Source organism: Hydractinia symbiolongicarpus, chromosome 13 (genome assembly GCF_029227915.1).
Source record: "Hydractinia symbiolongicarpus strain clone_291-10 chromosome 13, HSymV2.1, whole genome shotgun sequence".
In the NCBI taxonomy this organism is placed as follows: Eukaryota; Metazoa; Cnidaria; class Hydrozoa; order Anthoathecata; family Hydractiniidae; genus Hydractinia; species Hydractinia symbiolongicarpus.
Window position 1 is genome coordinate 17,522,596 of NC_079887.1, and position 25,477 is coordinate 17,548,072.

Genomic DNA, 25,477 nt, shown 5'->3' on the forward strand with positions numbered 1-25,477 from the left:
CCAATGGTAAATAGCGCAGGCACGTGGAACCACGTGATTTAAGTGTAAGGCTTTTACTAGGCATCAAAACACCATACTACAGTCTTTAGAGGCCTGTACACGTAGTTGACGTTGTTATAAAGCTATGTCGCAATGAAAAACGACTTGGGACGTCGTAGTCCATTAAGAGTGAAAGGATTAGTCCAATGGTAAACAGCGCAGGCACGTGGAACCTGTGATTTACGTGTAAGGCCTTTATTAGGCATCAAAATTCCATATTACGGCTTTTAGAGGTCTGTGCGCGTAGTTCACTGTGTTTTAAAGACATGGTGCAATGGAAAACGATTTGGGACGTCGTAGTCTATAGAGAGTGGCAAGGTTAGACAAATAGTAACCTGCGCAGGCACGTGAAACCACGTGATTTACGTGTAAGGTCTTTATTAGGTGTCAAAAGGCATATTACGGCCTTCAGAGGCCTGTAAGAGTAGTTGACGGTGTTATTAAGCCTAGGCGCAATGGAAAACGACTGGGGAAGTCGTAGTCCATTGAGAGTGGAGGGATTAGACCAATGGTAAACAGCGCAGGCACGTGGAACCACGTGCTTTACCTGTAAGGCCTTTATTAGGTGTCAAAAAGCCATATTACAGTGTTTAGAGGCCTGTGCGCGTAGTTGACTGTGTTTTAAAGACTTGGCGGAATGGAAAAAGACTTGGGACGTCGTAGTCTAATGAGAGTTGAAGGACTAGACCAATGGTAACCTACGCAGGCACGTGGAACTACGTGATTTATGTGTAAGGCCTTTATTAGGCAGCAAAAGGCCATACTACAGCGTTTAGAGGCCTGTAAGCGTAGTTGACTGTGTTTTAAAGACATGACGCAATGGAAAACAATTTGGGACGTCGTAGTCTATAGAGAGTGGAAAGATTAGACCAATGGTAACCTGCGCAGGCACGTGAAACCACGTGATTTACGTGTAAGGCTCTTTTTAGGCATCAAAATGCCACATTACGGTCTTTAGAGGCCTGTGCGCGTAGTTCACTGTGTTTTAAAGACATGGCGCAATGGAAAACGATTTTGGACGTCCTAGTCTATAGAGAGTGGCAAGGTTAGACCAATGGTAACCTGCGCAGGCACGTGAAGCCACGTGGTTTACGTGTAAGGCCTTTATTAGGTGTCAAAAGGCCACATTACAGTCTTTACAGGCCTGTGCGCGTAGTAGAATGTGTTTTAAAGACTTGGCGCAATGGAAAAAGACTTGGGACGTCGTAGTCTAATGAGAGTTGAAGGACTAGACCAATGGTAACCTACGCAGGCACGTGGAACTACGTGATTTATGTGTAAGGCCTTTATTAGGCAGCAAAAGGCCATATTACAGCGTTTAGAGGCCTGTAAGCCTAGTTGACTGTGTTTTAAAGACATGGCGCAATGGAAAACGATTTGGGACGTCGTAGTCTATAGAGAGTGGCAAGGTTAGACCAATGGTAACCTGCGCAGGTACCTGAAACCACGTGATTTACGTGTAAGGCCTTTATTAGGTGTCAAAAGGCATATTATGGCCTTCAGATGCCTGTAAGAGTAGTTGACGGTGTTATTAAGCCTAGGCGCAATGGAAAACGACTTGGTACGTCGTAGTCCATTAAGGGCGGAAGGATTAGACCAATGGTAACCCTCCCAGGCACGTGGAACCACGTGATTTAAGTGTGAAGCTTTTACTAGGCATCAAAACACCATACTACAGTCTTTAGAGGCCTGTACACGTAGTTGACGTTGTTATAAAGCCATAGCGCAACGGAAAACGACTTGGAACGTCGTAGTCTATTAAAAGTGGAAGGATTAGAACAATGGTAACCTGCGTAGGCACGTGAAACCACGTGTTCTAAGTGTAAGGCCCTTACTAGGTGTCAAAAAGCCATACTACGGCCTTCAGAGGCCTGTAAGAGTAGTTGACGGTGTTATTAAGCCTAGGCACAATGGAAAACGACTTGGGAAGTCGTAGTCCATTGAGAGTGGAGGGATTAGACCAATGGTAAACAGCGCAGGCACGTGGAACCACGTGCTTTACGTGTAAGGCCTTTATTAGGCATCAAAAAGCCATACTACAGTGTTTAGAGGTCTGTACGCGTAGTTGACGGTATTATAAAGCCATGGCGCAATGGAAAACGACTTGGGAAGTCGTAGTCCATTGACAGTGAAAGGATTAGAACAATGGTTAACAGCGCAGGTACGTGGAACCACGTGTTTCACGTGTAACGCCTTTATTAGGCATCAAAAGGCCATATTACAGCGTTTAGAGGCCTGTAAGCGTAGTTGACTGTGTTTTAAAGACATGACGCAATGGAAAACAATTTGGGACGTCGTAGTCTATAGAGTGGAAAGATTAGACCAATGGTAACTTGCGCAGGCACGTGAAACCACGTGATTTACGTGTAAGGCTCTTTTTAGGCATCAAAATGCCATATTACGGTCTTTAGAGGCCTGTGCGCGTAGTTCACTGTGTTTTAAAGACATGGCGCAATAGAAAACGATTTGGGACGTCGTAGTCTATAGAGAGTGGCAAGGCTGGACAAATAGTAACCTGCGCAGGCACGTGAAACCACGTGATTTACGTGTAAGGTCTTTATTAGGTGTCAAAAGGCATATTACGGCCTTCAGAGGCCTGTAAGAGTAGTTGACGGTGTTATTAAGCCTAGGCGCAATGGAAAACGACTGGAGAAGTCGTAGTCCATTGAGAGTGGAGGGATTAGACAAATGGTAAACAGCGCAGGCTCGTGGAACCACGTGCTTTACGTGTAAGGCCTTTATTAGGCATCAAAAAGCCATATTACAGTGTTTAGAGGCCTGTGCGCGTAGTTGACTGTGTTTTAAAGACTTGGCGGAATGGAAAAAGACTTGGGACGTCGTAGTCTAATGAGAGTGGCAAGGTTAGACCAATGGTAACCTGCGCAGGCACGTGAAACCACGTGATTTACGTGTAAGGCCTTTATTAGGTGTCAAAAGGCCATATTACAGTCTTTACAGGCCTGTGCGCGTAGTAGAATGTGTTATAAAGACTTGGCGCAATGGAAAAAGACTTGGGACGTCGTAGTCTAATGAGAGTTGAAGGACTAGACCAATGGTAATCTACGCAGGCACGTGGAACCACGTGCTTTACGTGTAAGGCCTTTATTAGGCATCAAAAAGCCATATTACAGTGTTTAGAGGTCTGTAAGCGTAGTTGACGGTGTTATAAAGCCATGGCGCAATGGAAAACGACTTGGGAAGTCGTAGTCCATTGACAGTGAAAGGATTAGAACAATGGTTAATAGCGCAGGTACGTGGAACCACGTGTTTCACGTGTAACGCCTTTATTAGGCATCAAAAGGCCATATTACAGCGTTTAGAGGCCTGTAAGCGTAGTTGACTGTGTTTTAAAGACATGACGCAATGGAAAACAATTTGGGATGTCGTAGTCCATTAAGAGTGAAAGGATTAGACCAATGGTAAATAGCGCAGGCACGTGGAACCACGTGATTTAATTGTAAGGCTTTTACTAGGCATCAAAACACCATAGTACAGTCTTTAGAGGCCTGTACACGTAGTTCACTGTGTTTTAAAGACATGGTGCAATGGAAAACGATTTGGGACGTCGTAGTCTATAGAGAGTGGCAAGGCTGGACAAATAGTAACCTGCGCAGGCACGTGAAACCACGTGATTTACGTGTAAGGTCTTTATTAGGTGTCAAAAGGCATATTACGGCCTTCAGAGGCCTGTAAGAGTAGTTGACGGTGTTATTAAGCCTAGGCGCAATGGAAAACGACTGGAGAAGTCGTAGTCCATTGAGAGTGGAGGGATTAGACAAATGGTAAACAGCGCAGGCTCGTGGAACCACGTGCTTTACGTGTAAGGCCTTTATTAGGCATCAAAAAGCCATATTACAGTGTTTAGAGGCCTGTGCGCGTAGTTGACTGTGTTTTAAAGACTTGGCGGAATGGAAAAAGACTTGGGACGTCGTAGTCTAATGAGAGTGGCAAGGTTAGACCAATGGTAACCTGCGCAGGCACGTGAAACCACGTGATTTACGTGTAAGGCCTTTATTAGGTGTCAAAAGGCCATATTACAGTCTTTACAGGCCTGTGCGCGTAGTAGAATGTGTTATAAAGACTTGGCGCAATGGAAAAAGACTTGGGACGTCGTAGTCTAATGAGAGTTGAAGGACTAGACCAATGGTAATCTACGCAGGCACGTGGAACCACGTGCTTTACGTGTAAGGCCTTTATTAGGCATCAAAAAGCCATATTACAGTGTTTAGAGGTCTGTAAGCGTAGTTGACGGTGTTATAAAGCCATGGCGCAATGGAAAACGACTTGGGAAGTCGTAGTCCATTGACAGTGAAAGGATTAGAACAATGGTTAATAGCGCAGGTACGTGGAACCACGTGTTTCACGTGTAACGCCTTTATTAGGCATCAAAAGGCCATATTACAGCGTTTAGAGGCCTGTAAGCGTAGTTGACTGTGTTTTAAAGACATCACGCAATGGAAAACAATTTGGGATGTCGTAGTCCATTAAGAGTGAAAGGATTAGACCAATGGTAAATAGCGCAGGCACGTGGAACCACGTGATTTAATTGTAAGGCTTTTACTAGGCATCAAAACACCATAGTACAGTCTTTAGAGGCCTGTACACGTAGTTCACTGTGTTTTAAAGACATGGTGCAATGGAAAACGATTTGGGACGTCGTAGTCTATAGAGAGTGGCAAGGCTGGACAAATAGTAACCTGCGCAGGCACGTGAAACCACGTGATTTACGTGTAAGGTCTTTATTAGGTGTCAAAAGGCATATTACGGCCTTCAGAGGCCTGTAAGAGTAGTTGACGGTGTTATTAAGCCTAGGCGCAATGGAAAACGACTGGAGAAGTCGTAGTCCATTGAGAGTGGAGGGATTAGACAAATGGTAAACAGCGCAGGCTCGTGGAACCACGTGCTTTACGTGTAAGGCCTTTATTAGGCATCAAAAAGCCATATTACAGTGTTTAGAGGCCTGTGCGCGTAGTTGACTGTGTTTTAAAGACTTGGCGGAATGGAAAAAGACTTGGGACGTCGTAGCCTAATGAGAGTGGCAAGGTTAGACCAATGGTAACCTGCGCAGGCACGTGAAACCACGTGATTTACGTGTAAGGCCTTTATTAGGTGTCAAAAGGCCATATTACAGTCTTTACAGGCCTGTGCGCGTAGTAGAATGTGTTATAAAGACTTGGCGCAATGGAAAAAGACTTGGGACGTCGTAGTCTAATGAGAGTTGAAGGACTAGACCAATGGTAACTTGCGCAGGCACGTGAAACCACGTGATTTACGTGTAAGGCTCTTTTTAGGCATCCAAATGCCATATTACGGTCTTTAGAGGCCTGTGCGCGTAGTTCACTGTGTTTTAAAGACATGGCGCAATGGAAAACGATTTGGGACGTCGTAGTCTATAGAGAGTGGCAAGGTTAGACAAATAGTAACCTGCGCAGGCACGTGAAACCACGTGATTTACGTGTAAGGTCTTTATTAGGTGTCAAAAGGCATATTACGGCCTTCAGAGGCCTGTAAGAGTAGTTGACGGTGTTATTAAGCCTAGGCGCAATGGAAAACGACTGGGGAAGTCGTAGTCCATTGAGAGTGGAGGGATTAGACCAATGGTAAACAGCGCAGGCACGTGGAACCACGTGCTTTACGTGTAAGGCCTTTATTAGGCATCAAAAAGCCATATTACAGTGTTTAGAGGCCTGTGCGCATAGTTGACTGTGTTTTAAAGACTTGGCGGAATGGAAAAAGACTTGGAACGTCGTAGTCTATAGAGAGTGGAAAGATTAGACCAATGGTAACCTGCGCAGGAACGTGAAACCACGTGATTTACGTGTAAGGCTCTTTTTAGGCATCAAAATGCCACATTACGGTCTTTAGAGGCCTGTGCGCGTAGTTGACTGTGTTTTAAAGACATGGCGTAATGGAAAACGACTTGGTACGTCGTAGTCTATTGATGGTGGAAGGATTAGACCAATGGTAACCAGAGCAGGCACGTGGAACCACGTGATATACGTGTAAGGCTTTTATTAGGCATCAAAAGGCCATATTACAGTCTTTACAGGCCTGTACACGTAGTTGACTGTGTTTTAATGACATGACGCAATGGAAAACGATTTGGGAAGTCGTAGTCCATTGAGATTGGAAGGATTAGGCCAATGGTAACCTGCGCAAGCACGAGGAAGCACGTGATTTCTTTTAAGACCTTCATTAGGCGTAAAAAGGCCATAATGCGGCCTTTAGAGGCCTGTGCGCGTAGTTGACTGTGTCTTAATGACATGACGCAATGGAAAACGGCTTTGGACGTCGTAGTCCATTGTGAGCGGAAGGATTAGACCAATGATAACCCTCGCAGGCACGTGGAACCACGTAATTTAAGTGTGAAGCTTTTACTAGGCATCAAAACACCATACTACAGTCTTTGGAGGCATGTACACGTAGTTGACGTTGTTATAAAGCAATAGCGCAATGGAAAACGACTTGGAACGTCGTAGTCTATTAAAGATGGAAGGATTAGAACAATGGTAACCTGCGTAGGCACGTGGAACCACGTGATTTAAGTGTAAGGCCCTTACTAGGTGTCAAAAGGCCATATCACAGCGTTTAGAGGCCTGTGACCGTAGTTGACGGTGCTATAAGGCTATCGCGCAATAGGAAACGCCTTGGGACGTCGTAGTCCATTGAGAGCGGAAGGATTAGACCAATGGTAACACTCGCAGGCACGGGGAACTACGTGATTTATGTGTAAGGCCTTTATTTGGCGCCAAGAAGCCATATTACGGCCTTTAGAGGCCTGTTAGCGTAGTTGACGGTGTCATAAAGCCATGGCGCAATGAAAAACGACTTGGGAAGTCGTAGTCCATTGACAGTAGAGGGATTAGACCAATGATAAACAGCACAGGCACGTGGAACCTGTGATTTACGTGTAAGGCCTTTATTTGTCGCCAAAAGGCCATATTACGGCCTTTAGAGGCCTGTTAACGAAGTTGACGGTGTTATAAAGCCATGGCGCAATGGAAAACGTCTTGGGAAGTCGTAGTCTTTTAAGAGTGGAAGGATTAGACCAATGGTGAACAGCGCCGGCACGTGGAACCACGTGTGTTACGTGTAAGGCCTTTATTAGGCATCAAAAGTCTATATTGCAGCGTTTAGATGCCTGTGAGCGTAGTTGACTGCGTTTTAAAGACTTGGCGGAATGGAAAAAGACTTGGGACGTCGTAGTCTAATGAGAGTTGAAGGACTAGAGCAATGGTAACCTACGCAGGCACGTGGAACTACGTGATTGATGTGTAAGGCCTTTATTAGGCAGCAAAAGGCCATATTACAGCGTTTAGAGGCCTGTAAGCGTAGTTGACTGTGTTTTAAAGACATGACGCAATGGAAAACAATTTGGGACGTCGTAGTCTATAGAGTGTGGCAAGGTTAGACCAATGGTAACCTGCGCAGGCACGTGAAACCACGTGATTTACGTGTAAAGTCTTTATTAGGTGTCAAAAGGCATATTACGGCCTTCAGAGGCCTGTAAGAGTAGTTGACGGTGTTATTAAGCCTAGGCGCAATGGAAAACGACTGGGGAAGTCGTAGTCCATTGAGAGTGGAGGGATTAGACCAATGGTAAACAGCGCAGGCACGTGGAACCACGTGCTTTACGTGTAAGGCCTTTATTAGGCATCAAAAGGCCATATTACAGTCTTTACAGGCCTGTACACGTAGTTGACTGTGTTTTAATGACATGACGCAATGGAAAACGATTTGGGAAGTCGTAGTCTATTGAGAGTGGAAGGATTAGGCCAATGGTAACCTGCGCAAGCACGAGGAAGCACGTGATTTTTTTTAAGACCTTCATTAGGCGTAAAAAGGCCATAATGCGGCCTTTACAGACCTGTGCGCGTAGTAGAATGTGTTTTAAAGACATGGCGCAATGGAAAAAGACTTGGGACGTCGTAGTCTAATGAGAGTTGAAGGACTAGACCAATGGTAACCTACGCAGGCACGTGGAACTACGTGATTTATGTGTAAGGCCTTTATTTGGCGCCAAGAAGCCATATTATGGCCTTTAGAGGCCTGTTAGCGTAGTTGACGGTGTCATAAAGCCATGGCGCAATGTAAAACGACTTGGGAAGTCGTAGTCCATTGACAGTAGAGGGATTAGACCAATGGTAAACAGCACAGGCACGTGGAACCTGTGATTTACGTGTAAGGCCTTTATTTGTCGCCAAAAGGCCATATTACAGCGTTTAGAGGCCTGTGACCGTAGTTGACTGTGTTTTAGAGTCATGACGCAATGGAAAACGATTTGGGACGTCGTAATCCATTGAAAGTTGAAGGACTAGACCAATGGTAAGCCTCGCAGGCACGTGGAACCACGTGATTTACGTGTAAGGCTCTTTTTAGGCATCAAAATGCCATAATACGGCTTTTAGAGGCATGTGCGCGTAGTTCACTGTGTTTTAAAGACATGGCGCAATGGAAAACGATTTGGAACGTCGTAGTCTATAGAGAGTGGAAGGATTAGACCAATGGTAAACAGCGCAGCCACGTGGAACCTGTGACTTACGTGTAAAGCCTTTATTATGCATCAAAAGGCCATATTACAGCGTTTAGAGGCCTGTGCGCGTAGTTGACTGTGTTTTAAAGACATGGCGTAATGGAAAACGACTTGGTACGTCGTAGTCTATTGATGGTGGAAGGATTAGACCAATGGTAACTAGAGCAGGCACGTGGAACCACGTGATTTACGTGTAAGGCTTTTATTAGGCATCAAAAGGCCATATTACAGTCTTTACAGGCCTGTACACGTAGTTGACTGTGTTTTAATGACATGACGCAATGGAAAACGATTTGGGAAGTCGTAGTCCATTGAGAGTGGAAGGATTAGGCCAATGGTAACCTGCGCAAGCACGAGGAAGCACGTGATTTTTTTTAAGACCTTCATTAGGCGTAAAAAGGCCATAATGCGGCCTTTAGAGGCCTGTGCGCGTAGTTGACTGTGTCTTAATGACATGACGCAATGGAAAACGCCTTTGGACGTCGTAGTCCATTGAGAGCGGAAGGATTAGACCAATGGTAACCCTCGCAGGCACGTGGAACCACGTAATTTAAGTGTGAAGCTTTTACTAGGCATCAAAACACCATACTACAGTCTTTAGAGGCATGTACACGTAGTTGACGTTGTTATAAAGCAATAGCGCAATGGAAAACGACTTGGAACGTCGTAGTCTATTAAAGATGGAAGGATTAGAACAATGGTAACCTGCGTAGGCACGTGGAATCACGTGATTTAAGTGTAAGCCCCTTACTAGGTGTCAAAAGGCCATATCACAGCGTTTAGAGGCCGGTGACCGTAGTTGGCGGTGCTATAAGGCTATCGCGCAATAGGAAACGCCTTGGGACGTCGTAGTCCATTGAGAGCGGAAGGATTAGACCAATGTTGAACAGCGCCGGCACGTGGAACCACGTGTGTTATATGTAAGGCCTTTATTGGGCATCAAAAGTCTATATTGCAGCGTTTAGATGCCTGTGAGCGTAGTTGACTGCGTTTTAAAGACATGACGCAATGAACAACGATTTGGGAAGTCGTAGTCCATTGAGAGTGGAAGGATTCGGCCAATGGTAACCTGCGCAGGCACAAGGAACCACGTGATATTTCTTAAGGCCTTTATTAGGCGTAAAAAGGCCATTTTACGGCCTTTAGAAGCCTGAACGCGTAGTTGACGGTGTTATAAGGCTGTCGCTCAATGGGAAACACCTTGGGACATCGTAGTCCATTGAGAGCGGAAGGATTAGAGCAATGGTAACCTGCTCAGTCACGTGGAACCACGTGATTTAAGTGTAAGGCCCTTACTAGGCGTCAAAAGGCCATATTACAGCCTTTCGAGGCCTATAAGCTTAGTTGACGTTGTTAGAAAGCCATAACGCAATGGAAAACGATTTGGGACGTCGTAGTCTATTAAGAGTGACAGTATTAGAACAATAGTAACCTGCACAGGCACGTGGAACCACGTGATTTAATTGTAAGGCCCTTACTAGCTGCCAAAAGGCCATATTACAGTGTTTAGAGGCCTGTGCGCGTAGTTGACTGTGTTTTAATCACATGACCCAATGGAAAACGCATTTGGACGTCGTAGTCCATTAAGGGCGGAAGGATTAGACCAATGGTAACCCTCCCAGGCACGTGGAACCACGTGATTTAAATGTGAAGCTTTTACTAGGCATCAAAACACCATACTACAGTCTTTAGAGGCCTGTACACGTAGTTGACGTTGTTATAAAGCCATAGCGCAATGGAAAACGACTTGGAACGTCGTAGTCTATTAAAGGTGGAAGGATTAGAACAATGGTAACCTGCGTAGGCACGTGAAACCACGTGTTCTAAGTGTAAGGCCCTTACTAGGTGTCAAACAGCCATACTACGGCCTTCAGAGGCCTGTAAGAGTAGTTGACGGTGTTATTAAGCCTAGGCGCAATGGAAAACGACTTGGGAAGTCGTAGTCCATTGAGAGTAAAGGGATTAGGCCAATGGTAAACAGCGCAGGCACGTGGAACCACGTGCTTTACGTGTAAGGCCTTTATTAGGCATCAAAAAGCCATAATACAGTGTTTAGAGGTCTGTAAGCGTAGTTGACGGTGTTTTAAAGCCATGGCGCAATGGAAAACGACTTGGGAAGTCGTAGTCCATTGACAGTGAAAGGATTAGAACAATGGTTAATAGCGCAGGTACGTGGAACCACGTGTTTCACGTGTAACGCCTTTATTAGGCATCAAAAGGCCATATTACAGCGTTTAGAGGCCTGTAAGCGTAGTTGACTGTGTTTTAAAGACATGACGCAATGGAAAACAATTTGGGACGTCGTAGTCTATAGAGTGGAAAGATTAGACCAATGGTAACCTGCACAGGCACGTGAAACCACGTGATTTACTTGTAAGGCCTTTATTAGGTGTCAAAAGGCATATTACAGGCCTTCAGAGGCCTGTAAGAGTAGTTGACGGTGTTATTAAGCCTAGGCGCAATGAAAAACGACTTGGGAAGTCGTAGTGCATTGAGAGTTGAAGGATTAGACCAATGGTAAACAGCGCAGGCACGTGGAACCACGTGTTTTACGTGTAAGGCCATTATTAGGCATCAAAAGGCTATATTACAGTGTTAAGAGGGCTGTGCGCGTAGTTGACTGTGTTTTAAAGACATGACGCAGTGGAAAACGATTTGGGACGTCGTAGTCCATTAAGAGTGAAAGGATTAGACCAATGGTAAATAGCGCAGGAACGTGGAACCACGTGATTTAAGTGTAAGGCTTTTACTAGGCATCAAAACACCATACTACAGTCTTTAGAGGCCTGTACACGTAGTTGACGTTGTTATAAAGCTATGTCGCAATGAAAAACGACTTGGGACGTCGTAGTCCATTAAGAGTGAAAGGATTAGTCCAATGGTAAACAGCGCAGGCACGTGGAACCTGTGATTTACGTGTAAGGGCATTATTAGGCATCAAAAGGCTATATTACAGTGTTAAGAGGGCTGTGCGCGTAGTTGACTGTGTTTTAAAGACATGACGCAGTGGAAAAAGACTTGGGACGTCGTAGTCTAATGAGAGTTGAAGGACTAGACCAATGGTAACCTACGCAGGCACGTGGAACTACGTGATTTATGTGTAAGGCCTTTATTTGGCGCCAAGAAGCCATATTACGGCCTTTAGAGGCCTGTTAGCGTAGTTGACGGTGTCATAAAGCCATGGCGCAATGTAAAACGACTTGGGAAGTCGTAGTCCATTGACAGTAGAGGGATTAGACCAATGGTAAACAGCACAGGCACGTGGAACCTGTGATTTACGTGTAAGGCCTTTATTTGTCGCCAAAAGGCCATATTACAGCGTTTAGAGGCCTGTGACCGTAGTTGACTGTGTTTTAGAGTCATGACGCAATGGAAAACGATTTGGGACGTCGTAATCCATTGAAAGTTGAAGGACTAGACCAATGGTAAGCCTCGCAGGCACGTGGAACTACGTGATTTCCGTGTAAGGCTCTTTTTAGGCATCAAAATGCCATAATACGGCTTTTAGAGGCATGTGCGCGTAGTTCACTGTGTTTTAAAGACATGGCGCAATGGAAAACGATTTGGAACGTCGTAGTCTATAGAGAGTGGAAGGATTAGACCAATGGTAAACAGCGCAGCCACGTGGAACCTGTGACTTACGTGTAAAGCCTTTATTATGCATCAAAAGGCCATATTACAGCGTTTAGAGGCCTGTGCGCATAGTTGACTGTGTTTTAAAGACATGGCGTAATGGAAAACGACTTGGTACATCGTAGTCTATTGATGGTGGAAGGATTAGACCAATGGTAACCCTCGCAGGCACGTGGAACCACGTAATTTAAGTGTGAAGCTTTTACTAGGCATCAAAACACCATAATACAGTCTTTAGAGGCATGTACACGTAGTTGACGTTGTTATAAAGCAATAGCGCAATGGAAAACGACTTGGAACGTCGTAGTCTATTAAAGATGGAAGGATTAGAACAATGGTAACCTGCGTAGGCACGTGGAACCACGTGATTTAAGTGTAAGGCCCTTACTAGGTGTCAAAAGGCCATATCACAGCGTTTAGAGGCCTGTGACCGTAGTTGACGGTGCTATAAGGCTATCGCGCAATAGGAAACGCCTTGGGACGTAGTAGTCCATTGAGAGCGGAAGGATTAGACCAATGGTAACACTCGCAGGCACGGGGAACTACGTGATTTATGTGTAAGGCCTTTATTTCGCGCCAAGAAGCCATATTACGGCCTTTAGAGGCCTGTTAGCGTAGTTGACGGTGTCATAAAGCCATGGCGCAATGAACAACGACTTGGGAAGTCGTAGTCCATTGACAGTAGAGGGATTAGACCAATGATAAACAGCACAGGCACGTGGAACCTGTGATTTACGTGTAAGGCCTTTATTTGTCGCCAAAAGGCCATATTACGGCCTTTAGAGGCCTGTTAGCGTAGTTGACGGTGTTATAAAGCCATGGCGCAATGGAAAACGTCTTGGGAAGTCGTAGTCTTTTAAGAGTGGAAGGATTAGACCAATGGTGAACAGCGCCGGCACGTGGAACCACGTGTGTTACGTGAAAGGCTTTTATTAGGCATCAAAAGTCTATATTGCAGCGTTTAGATGCCTGTGAGCGTAGTTGACTGCGTTTTAAAGACATGACGCAATGAAAAACGATTTGGGAAGTCGTAGTCCATTGAGAGTGGAAGGATTCGGCCAATGGTAACCTGCACAGGCACAAGGAACCACGTGATATTTCTTAAGGCCTTTATTAGGCGTAAAAAGGCCATTTTACGGCCTTTAGAAGCCTGAACGCGTAGTTGACGGTGTTATAAGGCTGTCGCTCAATGGGAAACACCTTGGGACATCGTAGTCCATTGAGAGCGGAAGGATTAGAGCAATGGTAACCTGCTCAGTCACGTGGAACCACGTGATTTAAGTCTAAGGCCCTTACTAGGCGTCAAAAGGCCATATTACAGCCTTTCGAGGCCTATAAGCTTAGTTGACGTTGTTAGAAAGCCATAACGCAATGGAAAACGACTTGGGACGTCGTAGTCTATTAAGAGTGACAGTATTAGAACAATAGTAACCTGCACAGGCACGTGGAACCACGTGATTTAAGTGAAAGGCCCTTACTAGCTGTCAAAAGGCCATTTTACGGTCTTTAGAGGTCTGTAAGCGTAGTTGACAGTGTTATAAAGCCATGGCGCAATGGAAAACGACTTGGGAAGTGTTAGTCCATTGAGAGTGGAAGGATTAGACCATTGTTAAACAGCGCAGGCATGTGGAACCACGTGCTTTACGTGTAAGGCCTTTATTAGGCATTAAAAGGCAATATTACAGTGTTTAGAGGCCTGTAAGCGTAGTTGACTGTGTTTTAAAGACATGACGCAGTGGAAAACGATTTGGGACGTCGTAGTCCATTGACAGTGAAAGGATTAGACCAATGGTAAATAGCGCAGGTACGTGGAAGCACGTGTTTTACGTGTAAGGCCTTTATTAGGCATCAAAAGGCCATATTACAGCGTTTAGAGGCCTGTGACTGTAGTGGACTGCGTTTTAAAGACATGACGCAATGGAAAACGATTTGGGACGTCGTAGTCTATAGAGAGTGGCAAGGTTAGACCAATGGTAACCTGCGCAGGCACGTGAAACCACGTGATTTACGTGTAAGGCCTTTATTAGGTGTCAAAATGCCATATTACGGTCTTTAGAGGCCTGTGCACGTAGTTCACTGTGTTTTAAAGACATGGTGCAATGGAAAACGATTTGGGACGTCGTAGTCTATAGAGAGTGGCAAGGTTAGACCAATGGTAACCTGCAAAGGCACGTGAAACCACGTGATTTACGTGTAAGGCCTTTATTAGGTGTCAAAAGGCATATTACAGTCTTAAGAGGCCTGTACACGTAGTTGACGTTGTTATAAAGCTATGTCGCAATGAAAAACGACTTGGGACGTCGTAGTCCATTAAGAGTGAAAGGATTAGTCCAATGGTAAACAGCGCAGGCACGTGGAACCTGTGATTTACGTGTAAGGCCTTTATTAGGCATCAAAAAGCCATATTACGGCTTTTAGAGGCCTGTGCGCGTAGTTCACTGTGTTTTAAAGACATGGCGCAATGGAAAACGATTTGGGACGTCGTAGTCTATAGAGAGTGGCAAGGTTAGACAAATAGTAACCTGCGCAGGCACGTGAAACCACGTGATTTACGTGTAAGGTCTTTATTAGGTGTCAAAAGGCATATTACGGCCTTCAGAGGCCTGTAAGAGTAGTTGACGGTGTTATTAAGCCTAGGCGCAATGGAAAACGACTGGGGAAGTCGTAGTCCATTGAGAGTAAAGGGATTAGTCCAATGGTAAACAGTGCAGGCACGTGGAACCTGTGATTTACGTGTAAGGCCATTATTAGGCATCAAAAGGCTATATTACAGTGTTAAGAGGGCTTTGCGCGTAGTTGACTGTGTTTTAAAGACATGACGCAGTGGAAAACGAATAGGGACGTCGTAGTCCATTAAGAGTGAAAGGATTAGATCACTGGTATATAGCGCAGGAACGTGGAACCACGTGATTTAAGTGTAAGGCTTTTACTAGGCATCAAAACACCATACTACAGTCTTTAGAGGCCTGTACACGTAGTTGACGTTGTTATAAAGCTATGTCGCAATGAAAAACGACTTGGGACGTCGTAGTCCATTAAGAGTGAACGGATTAGTCCAATGGTAAACATCGCAGGCACGTGGAACCTGTGATTTACGTGTAAGGCCTTTATTAGGCATCAAAATGCCATATTACGGCTTTTAGAGGCCTGTGCGAGTAGTTGACTGTGTTTTAAAGACATAACGCAATGGAAAACAATTTGGGACGTCGTAGTCTATAGAGAGTGGAAAGATTAGACCAATGGTAACCTGCGCAGGCACGTGAAACCACGTGATTTACGTGTAAGGCCTTTATTAGGTGTCAAAAGGCCATATTACAGTCTTTACAGGCCGGTGCGCGTAGTAGAATGTGTTTTAAAGACTTGGCGCAATGGAAAAAGACTTGGGACGTCGTAGTCTAATGAGAGTTGAAGGACTAGACCAATGGTAACCTACGCAGGCACGTGGAACTACGTGATTTATGTGTAAGGCCTTTATTAGGCAGCAAAAGGCCATATTACAGCGTTTAGAGGCCTGTAAGCCTAGTTGACTGTGTTTTAAAGACATGGCGCAATGGAAAACGATTTGGGACGTCGTAGTCTATAGAGAGTGGCAAGGTTAGACCAATGGTAAACTGCGCAGGCACGTGAAACCACGTGATTTACGTGTAAGGCCTTTATTAGGTGTCAAAAGGCATATTATGGCCTTCAGATGCCTGTAAGAGTAGTTGACGGTGTTATTAAGCCTAGGCGCAATGGAAAACGACTTGGTACGTCGTAGTCTATTGATAGTGGAAGGATTAGACCAATGGTAACCAGCGCAAGCATGTGGAACCACGTGATTTAAGTGAAAGGCCCTTACTAGCTGTCAAAAGGCCATTTTACGGTCTTTAGAGATCTGTAAGCGTAGTTGACAGTGTTATAAAGCCATGGCGCAATGGAAAACGACTTGGGAAGTCTTAGTCCATTGAGAGTGGAAGGATTAGACCATTGTTAAACAGCGCAGGCATGTGGAACCACGTGCTTTACGTGTAAGGCCTTTATTAGGCATCAAAAGGCCATATTACAGTGTTTAGAGGCCTGTAAGCGTAGTTGACTGTGTTTTAAAGACATGACGCAGTGGAAAACGATTTGGGACGTCGTAGTCCATTGACAGTGAAAGGATTAGACCAATGGTAAATAGCGCAGGTACGTGGAAGCACGTGTTTTACGTGTAAGGCCTTTATTATGCATCAAAAGGCCATATTGCATAGTTTAGAGGCCTGTGACTGTAGTTGACTGAGTTTTAAAGACATGACGCAATGGAAAACGATTTGGGACGTCGTAGTCTATAGAGAGTGGCAAGGTTAGACAAATGGTAACCTGCGCAGGCACGTGAAACCACGTGATTTACGTGTAAGGCCTTTATTAGGTGTCAAAATGCCATATTACGGTCTTTAGAGGCCTGTGCGCGTAGTTCACTGTGTTTTAAAGACATGGCGCAATGGAAAACGATTTGGGACGTCGTAGTCTATAGAGAGTGGCAAGATTAGACCAATGATAACCTGCAAAGGCACGTGAAACCACGTGATTTACGTGTAAGGCCTTTATTAGGTGTCAAAAGGCATATTACAGTCTTTAGAGGCCTGTACACGTAGTTGACGTTGTTATAAAGCTATGTCGCAATGAAAAACGACTTGGGACGTCGTAGTCCATTAAGAGTGAAAGGATTAGTCCAATGGTAAACAGCGCAGGCACGTGGAACCTGTGATTTACGTGTAAGGCCTTTATTAGGCATCAAAAAGCCATATTACGGCTTTTAGAGGCCTGTGCGCGTAGTTCACTGTGTTTTAAAGACATGGCGCAATGGAAAACGATTTGGGACGTCGTAGTCTATAGAGAGTGGCAAGGTTAGACAAATAGTAACCTGCGCAGGCACGTGAAACCACGTGATTTACGTGTAAGGTCTTTATTAGGTGTCAAAAGGCATATTACGGCCTTCAGAGGCCTGTAAGAGTAGTTGACGGTGTTATTAAGCCTAGGCGCAATGGAAAACGACTGGGGAAGTCGTAGTCCATTGAGAGTGGAGGGATTAGACCAATGGTAAACAGCGCAGGCACGTGGAACCACGTGCTTTACGTGTAAAGCCTTTATTAGGCATCAAAAAGCCATATTACAGTGTTTAGAGGCCTGTGCGCGTAGTTGACTGTGTTTTAAAGACTTGGCGCAATGGAAAAAGACTTGGGACGTCGCAGTCTAATGAGAGTTGAAGGACTAGACCAATGGTAACCTACGCAGGCACGTGGAACTACGTGATTTATGTGTAAGGCCTTTATTAGGCAGCAAAAGGCCATATTACAGCGTTTAGAGGCCTGTAAGCGTAGTTGACTGTGTTTTAAAGACATGACGCAATGGAAAACAATTTGGGACGTCGTAGTCTACAGAGAGTGGAAAGATTAGACCAATGGTAACCTGCGCAGGCACGTGAAACCACGTGATTTACGTGTTAGGCTCTTTTTAGGCATCAAAATGCCATATTACGGTCTTTAGAGGCCTGTGCGCGTAGTTCACTGTGTTTTAAAGACATGGCGCAATGGAAAACGATTTGGGACGTCGTAGTCTATAGAGAGTGGCAAGGTTAGACCAATGGTAACCTGCGCAGGCACGTGAAACCACGTGATTTACGTGTAAGGCCTTTATTAGGTGTCAAAAGGCATATTATGGCTTCAGATGCCTGCAAGAGTAGTTGACGGTGTTATTAAGCCTAGGCGCAATGGAAAACGACTTGGTACGTCGTAGTCTATTGATAGTGGAAGGATTAGACCAATGGTAACCAGCGCAAGCATGTGGAACCACGTGATTTAAGTGTAAGGCTTTTACTAGGCATCAAAACACCATACTACAGTCTTTAGAGGCCTGTACACGTAGTTGACGTTGTTATAAAGCTATGTCGCAATGAAAAACGACTTGGGACGTCGTAGTCCATTAAGAGTGAAAGGATTAGTCCAATGGTAAACAGCGCAGGCACGTGGAACCTGTGATTTACGTGTAAGGCCTTTATTAGGCATCAAAATGCCATATTACGGCTTTTAGAGGTCTGTGCGCGTAGTTCACTGTGTTTTAAAGACATGGTGCAATGGAAAACGATTTGGGACGTCGTAGTCTATAGAGAGTGGCAAGGTTAGACAAATAGTAACCTGCGCAGGCACGTGAAACCACGTGATTTACGTGTAAGGTCTTTATTAGGTGTCAAAAGGCATATTACGGCCTTCAGAGGCCTGTAAGAGTAGTTGACGGTGTTATTAAGCCTAGGCGCAATGGAAAACGACTGGGGAAGTCGTAGTCCATTGAGAGTGGAGGGATTAGACCAATGGTAAACAGCGCAGGCACGTGGAACCACGTGCTTTACGTGTAAGGCCTTTATTAGGTGTCAAAAAGCCATATTACAGTGTTTAGAGGCCTGTGCGCGTAGTTGACTGTGTTTTAAAGACATGACGCAATGGAAAACAATTTGGGACGTCGTAGTCTACAGAGAGTGGAAAGATTAGACCAATGGTAACCTGCGCAGGCACGTGAAACCACGTGATTTACGTGTTAGGCTCTTTTTAGGCATCAAAATGCCATATTACGGTCTTTAGAGGCCTGTGCGCGTAGTTCACTGTGTTTTAAAGACATGGCGCAATGGAAAACAATTTGGGACGTCGTAGTCTATAGAGAGTGGAAAGATTAGACCAATGGTAACCTGCGCCGGCACGTGAAACCACGTGATTTACGTGTAAGGCTCTTTTCAGGCATCAAAATGCCACATTACGGTCTTTAGAGGTCTGTGCGCGTAGTTCACTGTGTTTTAAAGACATGGCGCAATGGAAAACGATTTTGGACGTCCTAGTCTATAGAGAGTGGCAAGGTTAGACCAATGGTAACCTGCGCAGGCACGTGAAACCACGTGGTTTACGTGTAAGGCCTTTATTAGGTGTCAAAAGGCCATATTACAGTCTTTACAGGCCTGTGCGCGTAGTAGAATGTGTTTTAAAGACTTGGCGCAATGGAAAAAGACTTGGGACGTCGTAGTCTAATGAGAGTTGAAGGACTAGACCAATGGTAACCTACGCAGGCACGTGGAACTACGTGATTTATGTGTAAGGCCTTTATTAGGCAGCAAAAGGCCATATTACAGCGTTTAGAGGCCTGTAAGCCTAGTTGACTGTGTTTTAAAGACATGGCGCAATGGAAAACGATTTGGGACGTCGTAGTCTATAGAGAGTGGCAAGGTTAGACCAATGGTAACCTGCGCAGGCACCTGAAACCACGTGATTTACGTGTAAGGCCTTTATTAGGTGTCAAAAGGCATATTATGGCCTTCAGATGCCTGTAAGAGTAGTTGACGGTGTTATTAAGCCTAGGCGCAATGGAAAACGACTTGGTACGTCGTAGTCCATTAAGGGCGGAAGGATTAGACCAATGGTAACCCTCCCAGGCACGTGGAACCACGTGATTTAAGTGTGAAGCTTTTACTAGGCATCAAAACACCATACTACAGTCTTTAGAGGCCTGTACACGTAGTTGACGTTGTTATAAAACCATAGCGCAACGGAAAACGACTTGGAACGTCGTAGTCTATTAAAAGTGGAAGGATTAGAACAATGGTAACCTGCGTAGGCACGTGAAACCACGTGTTCTAAGTGTAAGGCCCTTACTAAGTGTCAAAAAGCCATACTACGGCCTTCAGAGGCCTGTAAGAGTAGTTGACGGTGTTATTAAGCCTAGGCACAATGGAAAACGACTTGGGAAGTCGTAGTCCATTGAGAGTGGAGGGATTAGACCAATGGTAAACAGCGCAGGCACGTGGAACCACGTGCTTTACGTGTAAGGCCTTTATTAGGCATCAAAAAGCCATACTACAGTGTTTAGAGGTCTGTAAGCGTAGTTGACGGTATTATAAAGCCATGGCGCAATGGAAAACGACTTGGGAAGTCGTAGTCCATTGACAGTGAAAGGATTAGAACAATGGTTAACAGCGCAGGTACGTGGAACCACGTGTTTCACGTGTAACGCCTTTATTAGGCATCAAAAGGCCATATTACAGCGTTTAGAGGCCTGTAAGCGTAGTTGACTGTGTTTTAAAGACATGACGCAATGGAAAACAATTTGGGACGTCGTAGTCTATAGAGTGGAAAGATTAGACCAATGGTAACTTGCGCAGGCACGTGAAACCACGTGATTTACGTGTAAGGCTCTTTTTAGGCATCAAAATGCCATATTACGGTCTTTAGAGGCCTGTAAGAGTAGTTGACGGTGTTATTAAGCCTAGGCGCAATGGAAAACGACTGGAGAAGTCGTAGTCCATTGAGAGTGGAGGGATTAGACAAATGGTAAACAGCGCAGGCTCGTGGAACCACGTGCTTTACGTGTAAGGCCTTTATTAGGCATCAAAAAGCCATATTACAGTGTTTAGAGGCCTGTGCGCGTAGTTGACTGTGTTTTAAAGACTTGGCGGAATGGAAAAAGACTTGGGACGTCGTAGTCTAATGAGAGTGGCAAGGTTAGACCAATGGTAACCTGCGCAGGCACGTGAAACCACGTGCTTTACGTGTAAGGCCTTTATTAGGCATCAAAAAGCCATATTACAGTGTTTAGAGGTCTGTAAGCGTAGTTGACGGTGTTATAAAGCCATGGCGCAATGGAAAACGACCTGGGAAGTCGTAGTCCATTGACAGTGAAAGGATTAGAACAATGGTTAATAGCGCAGGTACATGGAACCACGTGTTTCACGTGTAACGCCTTTATTAGGCATCAAAAGGCCATATTACAGCGTTTAGAGGCCTGTAAGCGTAGTTGACTGTGTTTTAAAGACATGACGCAATGGAAAACAATTTGGGATGTCGTAGTCCATTAAGAGTGAAAGGATTAGACCAATGGTAAATAGCGCAGGCACGTGGAACCACGTGATTTAATTGTAAGGCTTTTACTAGGCATCAAAACACCATACTACAGTCTTTAGAGGCCTGTACACGTAGTTCACTGTGTTTTAAAGACATGGTGCAATGGAAAACGATTTGGGACGTCGTAGTCTATAGAGAGTGGCAAGGTTAGACAAATAGTAACCTGCGCAGGCACGTGAAACCACGTGATTTACGTGTAAGGTCTTTATTTGGTGTCAAAAGGCATATTACGGCCTTCAGAGGCCTGTAAGAGTAGTTGACGGTGTTATTAAGCCTAGGCGCAATGGAAAACGACTGGGGAAGTCGTAGTCCATTGAGAGTGGAGGGATTAGACCAATGGTAAACAGCGCAGGCACGTGGAACCACGTGCTTTACGTGTAAGGCCTTTATTAGGTGTCAAAAAGCCATATTACAGTGTTTAGAGGCCTGTGCGCGTAGTTGACTGTGTTTTAAAGACTTGGCGGAATGGAAAAAGACTTGTGACGTCGTAGTCTAATGAGAGTTGAAGGACTAGACCAATGGTAACCTACGCAGGCACGTGGAACTACGTGATTTATGTGTAAGGCCTTTATTAGGCATCAAAAGGCCATATTACAGCGTTTAGAGGCCTGTAAGCGTAGTTGACTGTGTTTTAAAGACATGACGCAATGGAAAACAATTTGGGACGTCGTAATCTATAGAGTGGAAAGATTAGACCAATGGTAACTTGCGCAGGCACGTGAAACCACGTGATTTACGTGTAAGGCTCTTTTTAGGCATCCAAATGCCATATTACGGTCTTTAGAGGCCTGTGCGCGTAGTTCACTGTGTTTTAAAGACATGGCGCAATGGAAAACGATTTGGGACGTCGTAGTCTATAGAGAGTGGCAAGGTTAGACAAATAGTAACCTGCGCAGGCACGTGAAACCACGTGATTTACGTGTAAGGTCTTTATTAGGTGTCAAAAGGCATATTACGGCCTTCAGAGGCCTGTAAGAGTAGTTGACGGTGTTACTAAGCCTAGGCGCAATGGAAAACGACTGGGGAAGTCGTAGTCCATTGAGAGTGGAGGGATTAGACCAATGGTAAACAGCGCAGGCACGTGGAACCACGTGCTTTACGTGTAAGGCCTTTATTAGGCATCAAAAAGCCATATTACAGTGTTTAGAGGCCTGTGCGCATAGTTGACTGTGTTTTAAAGACTTGGCGGAATGGAAAAAGACTTGGGACGTCGTAGTCTATAGAGAGTGGAAAGATTAGACCGATGGTAACCTGCGCAGGAACGTGAAACCACGTGATTTACGTGTAAGGCTCTTTTTAGGCATCAAAATGCCACATTACGGTCTTTAGAGGCCTGTGCGCGTAGTTGACTGTGTTTTAAAGACATGGCGTAATGGAAAACGACTTGGTACGTCGTAGTCTATTGATGGTGGAAGGATTAGACCAATGGTAACCAGAGCAGGCACGTGGAACCACGTGATTTACGTGTAAGGCTTTTATTAGGCATCAAAAGGCCATATTACAGTCTTTACAGGCCTGTACACGTAGTTGACTGTGTTTTAATGACATGACGCAATGGAAAACGATTTGGGAAGTCGTAGTCCATTGAGATTGGAAGGATTAGGCCAATGGTAACCTGCGCAAGCACGAGGAAGCACGTGATTTCTTTTAAGACCTTCATTAGGCGTAAAAAGGCCATAATGCGGCCTTTAGAGGCCTGTGCGCGTAGTTGACTGTGTCTTAATGACATGACGCAATGGAAAACGGCTTTGGACGTCGTAGTCCATTGAGAGCGGAAGGATTAGACCAATGATAACCCTCGCAGGCACGTGGAACCACGTAATTTAAGTGTGAAGCTTTTACTAGGCATCAAAACACCATACTACAGTCTTTGGAGGCATGTACACGTAGTTGACGTTGTTATAAAGCAATAGCGCAATGGAAAACGACTTGGAACGTCGTAGTCTATTAAAGATGGAAGGATTAGAACAATGGTAACCTGCGTAGGCACGTGGAACCACGTGATTTAAGTGTAAGGCCCTTACTAGGTGTCAAAAGGCCATATCACAGCGTTTAGAGGCCTGTGACCGTAGTTGACGGTGCTATAAGGCTATCGCGCAATAGGAAACGCCTTGGGACGTCGTAGTCCATTGAGAGCGGAAGGATTAGACCAATGGTAACACTCGCAGGCACGGGGAACTACGTGATTTATGTGTAAGGCCTTTATTTGGCGCCAAGAAGCCATATTACGGCCTTTAGAGGCCTGTTAGCGTAGTTGACGGTGTCATAAAGCCATGGCAGAATGAAAAACGACTTGGGAAGTCGTAGTCCATTGACAGTAGAGGGATTAGACCAATGATAAACAGCACAGGCACGTGGAACCTGTGATTTACGGGTAAGGCCTTTATTTGTCGCCAAAAGGCCATATTACGGCCTTTAGAGGCCTGTTAGCGAAGTTGACGGTGTTATAAAGCCATGGCGCAATGGAAAACGTCTTGGGAAGTCGTAGTCTTTTAAGAGTGGAAGGATTAGACCAATGGTGAACAGCGCCGGCACGTGGAACCACGTGTGTTACGTGTAAGGCCTTTATTAGGCATCAAAAGTCTATATTGCAGCGTTTAGATGCCTGTGAGCGTAGTTGACTGCGTTTTAAAGACTTGGCGGAATGGAAAAAGACTTGGGACGTCGTAGTCTAATGAGAGTTGAAGGACTAGACCAATGGTAACCTACGCAGGCACGTGGAACTACGTGATTGATGTGTAAGGCCTTTATTAGGCAGCAAAAGGCCATATTACAGCGTTTAGAGGCCTGTAAGCGTAGTTGACTGTGTTTTAAAGACATGACGCAATGGAAAACAATTTGGGACGTCGTAGTCTATAGAGTGTGGCAAGGTTAGACCAATGGTAACCTGCGCAGGCACGTGAAACCACGTAATTTACGTGTAAGGCTCTTTTTAGGCATCAAAATGCCACATTACGGTCTTTAGAGGCCTGTGCGCGTAGTTCACTGTGTTTTAAAGACATGGCGCAATGGAAAACGGTTTGGGACGTCGTAGTCTATAGAGTGTGGCAAGGTTAGACCAATGGTAACCTGCGCAGGCACGTGAAACCACGTGATTTACGTGTAAGGCCTTTATTTGGCGTCAAGAAGCCATATTACGGCCTTTAGAGGCCTGTTAGCGTAGTTGATGGTGTCATAAAGCCATGGCGCAATGTAAAACGACTTGGGAAGTCGTAGTCCATTGACAGTAGAGGGATTAGACCAATGGTAAACAGAACAGGCACGTGGAACCTGTGATTTACGTGTAAGGCCTTTATTTGTCGCCAAAAGGCCATATTACAGCGTTTAGAGGACTGTGACCGTAGTTGACTGTGTTTTAGAGTCATGACGCAATGGAAAACGATTTGGGACGTCGTAATCCATTGAAAGTTGAAGGAATAGACCAATGGTAAGCCTCGCAGGCACGTGGAACCACGTGATTTACGTGTAAGGCTCTTTTTAGGCATCAAAATGCCATAATACGGCTTTTAGAGGCATGTGCGCGTAGTTCACTGCGTTTTAAAGACATGGCGCAATGGAAAACGATTTGGAACGTCGTAGTCTATAGAGAGTGGAAGGATTAGACCAATGGTAAACAGCGCAGCCACGTGGAACCTGTGACTTACGTTTAAAGCCTTTATTATGCATCGAAAGGCCATATTACAGCGTTTAGAGGCCTGTGCGCGTAGTTGACTGTGTTTTAAAGACATGGCGTAATGGAAAACGACTTGGTACGTCGTAGTCTATTGATGGTGGAAGGATTAGACCAATGGTAACCAGAGCAGGCACGTGGAACCACGTGATTTACGTGTAAGGCTTTTATTAGGCATCAAAAGGCCATATTACAGTCTTTACAGGCCTGTACACGTAGTTGACTGTGTTTTAATGACATGACGCAATGGAAAACGATTTGGGAAGTCGTAGTCCATTGAGAGTGGAAGGATTAGGCCAATGGTAACCTGCGCAAGCACGAGGAAGCACGTTATTTTTTTTAAGACCTTCATTAGGCGTAAAAAGGCCATAATGCGGCCTTTAGAGGCCTGTGCGCGTAGTTGACTGTGTCTTAATGACATGACGCAATGGAAAACGCCTTTGGACGTCGTAGTCCATTGAGAGCGGAAGTATTAGACCAATGGTAACCCTCGCAGGTACGTGGAACCACGTAATTTAAGTGTGAAACTTTTACTAGGCATCAAAACACCATACTACAGTCTTTAGAGGCATGTACACGTAGTTGACGTTGTTATAAAGCAATAGCGCAATGGAAAACGACTTGGAACGTCGTAGTCTATTAAAGATGGAAGGATTAGAACAATGGTAACCTGCGTAGGCACGTGGAACCACGTGATTTAAGTGT